Here is a 6,906-nt window from a genome sequence, read left to right on the forward strand (position 1 = left end):
GTAAACACTCCTGGTTTTTTTATGTGCGTGCTGTGGGCCTGAGCTCAGGTCTCCATGCTCACGTGGCAAGCCCTTCACTGACTGAGCCATTTCTCAGCCCCACGGTGTGTTTTTTAAAGGGTCAGTCCTTGAGGGCTCCCATAGCCTGGACCTCATGCCCTCAGAGTGATTCCCGTTCCTATGGACCGGGGAGAGGCCAGGCAGCTTGGCCAGATTCTGGGCCACATTTAGTTTGACCAGAATTCCTCCCAGCAGCCTGCCATGCCTGGCTGTCTCCTTCTTTTCTAAGGGGGTTAGCAGCCAGAGAGTGAGGGATACAAGCAGATGTGGATCACAGCTGGGGAACATCACAGCAGGGACCCTGACCACTCACGCAGAGGGATGACGACCATTGGTTTTACTTTGTTTTTTAAATATTTTTTCTTTTCTATTAATTTAATTTTTTATTTTTATTTGTGTGCACATGTGCATGCCCTGTGTGTGCAGATGTCCTGGGAGGCCTAAGGTGAGTATCTGACCCCCTGGAGCTAGTTACAGGCATTTGTGGGCAGCCTGACAGGGGTTCTGGGAACTGAACTAAGCAGTAAGCGCTCTTGACCTCAGAGTCACCTCCCCTGTCTTGAACTACTGATTTTTGCTTGTTTTAGTTTGATTTATTTTTGTTGTTTTGTTGGGTTTTATTTGGCTTGTCTGAGTGGGTTTTTATCATTGCTGTTTTGTTTTGTTTTGTTTTGTTTTGTTTTGTTTTGTTTTGTTTTGAGACAGGGTTTTAGTACATAGTCCAGGACTAGAACTCATTCTCTGGCCCGGGATGGTTTTGAACTCATAACCCTCACCCACCCACCCACTCACCCCACCCACCCACTCTGAGATTACAGCTATGCACCATCTCTCCTGTCACCAAAAACACTGGCTTTGTTTATTTTTTGTCTGTTTGTTTGTTTTTTAAATAAAGATTTGTTTTTATTATTCTCATTTATATGTGTGTGTGTGTGTATGTCACATGTGCAAAGTTGCCTGAGGAGACCAGAAGAGGGCATCATACCCACTGTGGCTGGAGTTACAGGCCACTGTGAACTTTCTCACATCAGTGATGTCCGGTCCTCTAGAAGAGCAGCGGAACTACAAGCCTTGAACTCCGGAATCTCCTGCTGCTGCCTCCCAAGTGCTGCAGGACGGGCATGTGCCAACACACGCAGATCAAACCACTGCCACTTTCAACAGTCAGCTCTCATCTCCCCATCCTGGAGCTGATCAGAGCATGAAAACCAATGAAAGCTTAGACTTCCCCGTGGGAAGGAGAGACACTCAAATACAATGGCTCATCGGCCACTCACGTTGACCACAGAAGTGGGCTGCTTTGGAGAAATTAAAGGATCAGTCCATCTGAGATGAAGTTCACCCCGAATCACTGAAGGACACTCTGATGACAAAGAAAATCAAAGTCAACACTTCTCCTGGAGTCCCTTGCTGCAGTCAGAGACAGAGGAGAACCCCACAGCCCCATAGCTCTCAGCTCATCCTTGGAGACCACTCAGGGACGAACCGCACAAACCTTAGTAAATTACTTCAAAGCCTCTCTCTCTCTCTCTCTCTCTCTCTCTCTCTCTCTCTCTCTCTAATTAACTGAAGTAATTCTGTAATAATCCCCACAGCTTGTGTCTCCAAACGCCAATCAGTTAAGGACAGAGCCGCTCCTCCGTCAGGGTTTGTCAGTCCTGGGGCTTGAGTCAGAGATTCCTGCCCCATCGGGAGACCTCATAAAACCCACAGAACTTTTTGACTGCCCTTCATCCTCTGCAGATGGCAGCAGAGGCAAGAGCATTTAATTAGCCCCTGCATTAGCAGCTGATTTAATGGGCCTCCCTCTGCTAGCTGAATACCTGTGATATGCGGATCTACAGAGACATAAACTTCTGAAGGGCTATAAAAAGCCCTTTTGAGCATGATGGTTTGGAGTGTTCTGGGTTCCCAGGCTACCATAAAAGGCAAAGGCCAGGCTCCCCCCATTCCTCTGTACAGCATGCATGGAGCTTCCACGGGCAATTAATTTCACAGTGTCCAATTCCACAGGGGGCCAGGGGCTGTGCACACAGCTTCATGGCTCCTCTGAGCCAGTGGGCCAGCGACTTCGTATAAACCCCAGAGTTTATGTGTCCCGCAACAGACCTCACAAAGACAGTCCTTGCCTGTTCGCACGTTCCAGCCTCACAAACCCCTGCTAAGCAGGACAATTATTAACCCATTTGACAGGTTTGAGAACTGCTGGTGGTCAAACTGCCTCAATGTCCACCTGCCCCCAGTTGGAATCCCCAGTTCAGACCCCAGCTGGCCTAGTATTTTGGGGGAGGCTTCAAAGCAGGACTCTCACCATCCAGGAGCTGAGGAGGTCCTGCAGAGCCAGCTCCCCACATTGTCCCTCCAGGAAAAACAAATCTGATAGTGTAGGAGGGGACCAGCCTGGGCTACGGTCCTTGTCTTAGTTAGGGCTGCCATGACCAAGGCAATTCTTATAAAGGACGACATTTAACTGGGGATGGCTTACAGGTTCCGAGGTTCAGTCCATTATCATCAAGGCAGGAACATGGCAGCATCCAGGCAGGCATGGTGCAGAGTTCTACATCTCCATCTGAGGGCTGCAAGAAGAATGCTGACTTCCAGGAAGTTAGAAGGAGGATTTGAAAACCCACACCCACAGTGACACCCCTACTCCAGCAAGGCCACACCTCCTAATAGTGCCACTTCCTGGGATAAGCATATACAAACCGTCACAGTCCTCATGATGACCAAGAAATAAAATCAATCCCTATTGCTTGGCCATATGCTTGGTTCTTTGGGGTCCTGGAGGTAACTGGATTGGTAACCCCTTTGTGAAGGCTTCTGCATGCTGGAGAGTGAGTAAGCCGTATCCAGTGAGGTTAGGCTCCAGGATCCATGCCGCCTCCCTCAGTCTCTGTAGTGGGAAATACCATCTTCTACTATGAAGCATCTACCAGCGTTCATGGGAGAGGGTCTGTCTCCACCTTGCTGAGTCATCACATTCCCAGCTGGCCTGTCTGCAGCTGGAGTGGCCTTCCTGCCCTGTCCCCTACTTTTCTGCCTCCCACTTTGCCTGTAGAGGAAGTTAAATATACGGCTGGCCTCGGTCGCACTGCTGTCCTGGGTTTTTGAGGTCTCGTGTATCCCCATCTGCAGGCATGGTGACAGGAAATGGCTTAGAAAGAAATGTCACCAGCAGCTGTGGAGCCAGGGCCAGCAGTGGAGAAGGGCGGCAGCTCGCATTGCTCCTCCAGGCAAAGGCACAGCTTATATCCCAAAGCTCCAGGGATCCCCCGCCCCATCTCCCTCCCCCCCCCCCCCCACCATGCCTGGCCACTTCAGCCTGGCAGCCAGGAGCCTGGAGGAAGAGTCCCGGAGGCGCACAGCCACGGGTCTTCTGCCTGCCTGCACCTTGGGCTGACTGCATTGCTAGTGCCCTAAGCAACTGTCTTAGTCAGGGTCACTGTTACATAGATGGGACACCGTGACCAAACGCAAGTTGGAGAGGAAAGGGTTTATTTGGCTTACACTTCCACATCACTATCATCAAAGGAAGTCAGGACAGGAACTTAATCAGGGCAGGAACCTGGAGGCAGGAGCTGATGCAGAGGCCATGGAGGGGTGCTGCTTACTGGCTTGCTCCCCATAGCTTGCTCAGCCTGCTTTCTTACAGGATCAGGACCACCAACCAAGAGACAGCAACACCCACAATGTGCTTCCCTTCCACACAAGACTACCTGTATCCCAGGCTTAGGGAGCCATTTTCTCAGTTAAGACTCCTTCCTCTCTGATGACTCTAGCTCGTGACAGGTTGACATGAAACTAGCTAGCACAGCAAAAGAGCCCACGTCCCCAGGGATGAGGTCTCAGTGACGGGGCTCGTGCTTCTTCTGTGCGAAGCCCAGCCAGAGTGTCTTCCCCTCAGAACTTCCAGGCTCCACACTGTGCGCCTTGGGATTCTGGGGCATGTTGGAGTTCCCAGGGGAGCTTTAAACCACTAGTGCTGGAACCTGACTCCTGATGCAGCAGCCTGGAAGGAAGTGCGGTAGTGAGACAGAGCGAGCCTTAAAAAGCCTCCAGACAGCCTCTGTATCATCGCAAACAAACGTTAAGAGAGATTTGTTTATTCTGGGTCTCGGTTTCCAGGGGTTTCAGTTCATCTCATCAAGAGTGGGAGGGGCTCAAGTCATAGAGGCCAGAAGTAGGAGGGGAGGGGAAAGGAAGAAAGGTGGAGTGAGCAGAGGGGAGGAGTCAATGCTGTGAGCTTTTCTCCTTGCCACGCCCCCTTTCCCTCTGGCTCCAAGACTGAAATGGCGCTGCCAGTCAGGGACAGGCTCCCGCTTAGTCCTCTGTGGAAACACCCTCATGAACACGTCTAGAGTGCTTCCTTCGCTAACCTGATCAGCACTTTTGAATCCAATTAAGCTAACAGTATTAACCATCACACCAAGGCTAGCTCAGACTATACCGAAAGACTGCCTCCCCCCGCCCCCCCTACCCCTCCCACCCACCCCCACCCCCGATCCCCGATCCCCCAGGTCAGTACTCAAAGCCTGGGCTGGCTTTCCCAGCACCCACATAAACAGCAGCTCAGCACAGTCTGTAACCACAGTTCCTGGGGATCCGGCGCCCTCTTCTGTTTTCTTTTCTTTCTTTCTTTCTTTTTTTTTTAAGATTTATTTATTATATGTAAGTACACTGTAGCTGTCTTCAGACACTCCAGAAGAGGGCGCCAGATCTCGTTACAAATGGTTGTGAGCCACCATGTGGTTGCTGGGATTTGAACTCCGGACCTTCCGAAGAGCAGTCGGGTGCTCTTACCCACTGAGCCATCTCACCAGCCCCCCTCTTCTGTTTTCTATCCACACTGCATGCATGTGGTTCGCAGACGCATGCAGGCATTCACACATACATTAAAATAAAATTGTTTTCAAAAGCCAAGACAATAATTAACACCAAGAAAAACATCTGTAGAAGAAATGGAAAGTCGGCATTTCTTCAGGCGCAGCACACACAGCAAGCCCTTACTTAACCAAAGAGTGGGACACATCCCGTTGGGAAGACCAAGAAGAAGGTCAGGAAGGGGTGAGAGTATAAACGCCAGGTTCTCACATGCTACAATCTCACATGCTAGAAGAGGAAATAAACAGACAATGTTTTTACAGTGTCAACCTGGGAGAAAAACAAACCAACATCAACAACCCGCTGACCGGGTAGAAAAGCCTTCCTGATAGCAAGGCTTGGGCTCAAGGCAGCGGCACCTTGGGCTCAAGGCAGCGGCACTGCGGCTGCAAGACTTTGCTCTTCCGTGTTTCAGGTGGGTTTGTGAAGGATAGTTAGAAAACAAAGCAAAAGAAGACAGTGGGCCGTTAAGCCACTATATCTCAGAAGACCCCACCCAGCTCTGGCCCCAGTTACCTGCAGCAGCACGAAGGAAGGCTGGTGTATCCTTCACTATAACAAACATGGGGGGGGGGGGGAGATAGACAGACAGGGTAAGGTATGATGCCTCACTCCTGCAATCTCAGTATCATTTAGGAAGCAGAGGCAGGAGACTCCTACAAGTTCAAGGCCAGCTTAGCCACACAGCAAGTTTCAGGCTAGCCAGAGCAACATAAAAGAGACTCAGCTAGCTCAGCTTGTCAACAGAGGCAGCAGCAGAAGATTCCAGCCTCTGCCATATCCCTTACATCCTGTGAGCTGTGGACTGCCTCCCTGTCCTTCCAGGCCATGTGTTTTAAAAATGTCCCTAAAAAAAGGAGCTAAGCCTGTAGACCGGGTGTCAAGGGACTCAGGCTCATTGCCTGACACACACCACAGCCCAAGCTTCTGTAGGCAAAGCCCCCCACCCCCCGCTTGCCTGCTGGACTCCCTTGGTTTCAGGTCCCTCTCCATGTCCCCTGAGAGCCTTAAGTCCTTTGCATACATGGCCAGCCACCTCCTCTGGCCTTACCATCCAGCTCTTACCTGTTCTTCTGTCTCCAGCACTAAGACCCTTGGAACCTTCTGGAAAGACAGTGTCTATTCCAATCACTTCCTCTTCACCCTGCTGGCAGGAAGGAACTCCATTCTAGGGTTATGGGGCAGCTGAACCCACACCTGACCCTGGACAGATTCAATTCGTGGTTGGTCATGAGTGCCGTGATCTTGCAGGGAAGAGAACACAATGTGTGCCGGGCATAAATGTGTGGGTGATGCCTGGCGACAGAACAAAGCAGCAGGCTTCATCGATCACAAAGGCACAGTGAGGGCAGGCCAGCTGGCTCAGTGCTTGCCACCAGAGTCGAACCACTGAGTTTGATACCTGGTCCCACATGGTAGAAAGAGAAATCTAACCCCTGGCTGTGCTCTGCCTACACACACACACACACACACACACACACACACACACACACACACACACGAGCAGAGCCTGTGGGCACACACACACATCTACTTAAACAAAAATGTCTTAAAACAAATAACAGATAAAAACACACAAAGAAGGGCAGGAAGGGGTTGGCTTGTTTGAATAATCCCTGAAGTAGCAGGGAAACTGAGTCCGCAGCACAGGGCTAACCAGAAACAAGCAGCTCAGCCCCCTTGATGAGGAGGAGGTTCAGTTTCTACCCACAAGAGCAGAGCAGAGCTAGCCCAGAGCCCACCTGTGGGAGGCTCCTGGCTACACCAGCATCCACATAGCCTTCTCCAGAAGGCTACATCCCAGCCATCTCCCAGTGGTGGATCTGCCTCCTCCTGGGACAGAAAGGGTGCCCTGGGGCTTGCTTTATTTTAAGTGTCAGTCTTTTTCTTCCCACCACCAGGGAACATTCGGTTTCCAAGGTGCTGAGGCTGGCAAAGCATGGGGAGGGGAGAGAGGTGTCCATC

At 51.0% G+C, this 6,906-nt stretch overlaps 1 long non-coding RNA gene across 2 annotated transcripts; it reads right to left on the reverse strand.

Moving 5' to 3' along the window:
- Positions 1-914: 914 nt before the first annotated feature.
- Gm11728 (predicted gene 11728) lies at positions 915-6,378 on the reverse strand. 2 transcript variants are annotated; one of them, NR_165619.1, is made up of 4 exons: positions 6,007-6,378; positions 5,458-5,493; positions 2,546-2,636; positions 941-1,423 (listed from the first exon to the last, which is right to left on the reverse strand). It is a non-coding gene; the product is annotated as a predicted gene 11728 (long non-coding RNA). The 2 variants fall into 2 exon arrangements; NR_165620.1 differs by lacking the exon at positions 5,458-5,493 and having other exon boundaries at positions 915-1,423.
- Between the last annotated feature and the right edge of the window lie 528 nt (positions 6,379-6,906).

Source organism: Mus musculus, chromosome 11, assembly GCF_000001635.26.
Source record: "Mus musculus strain C57BL/6J chromosome 11, GRCm38.p6 C57BL/6J".
Lineage (NCBI taxonomy): Eukaryota > Metazoa > Chordata > Mammalia > Rodentia > Muridae > Mus > Mus musculus.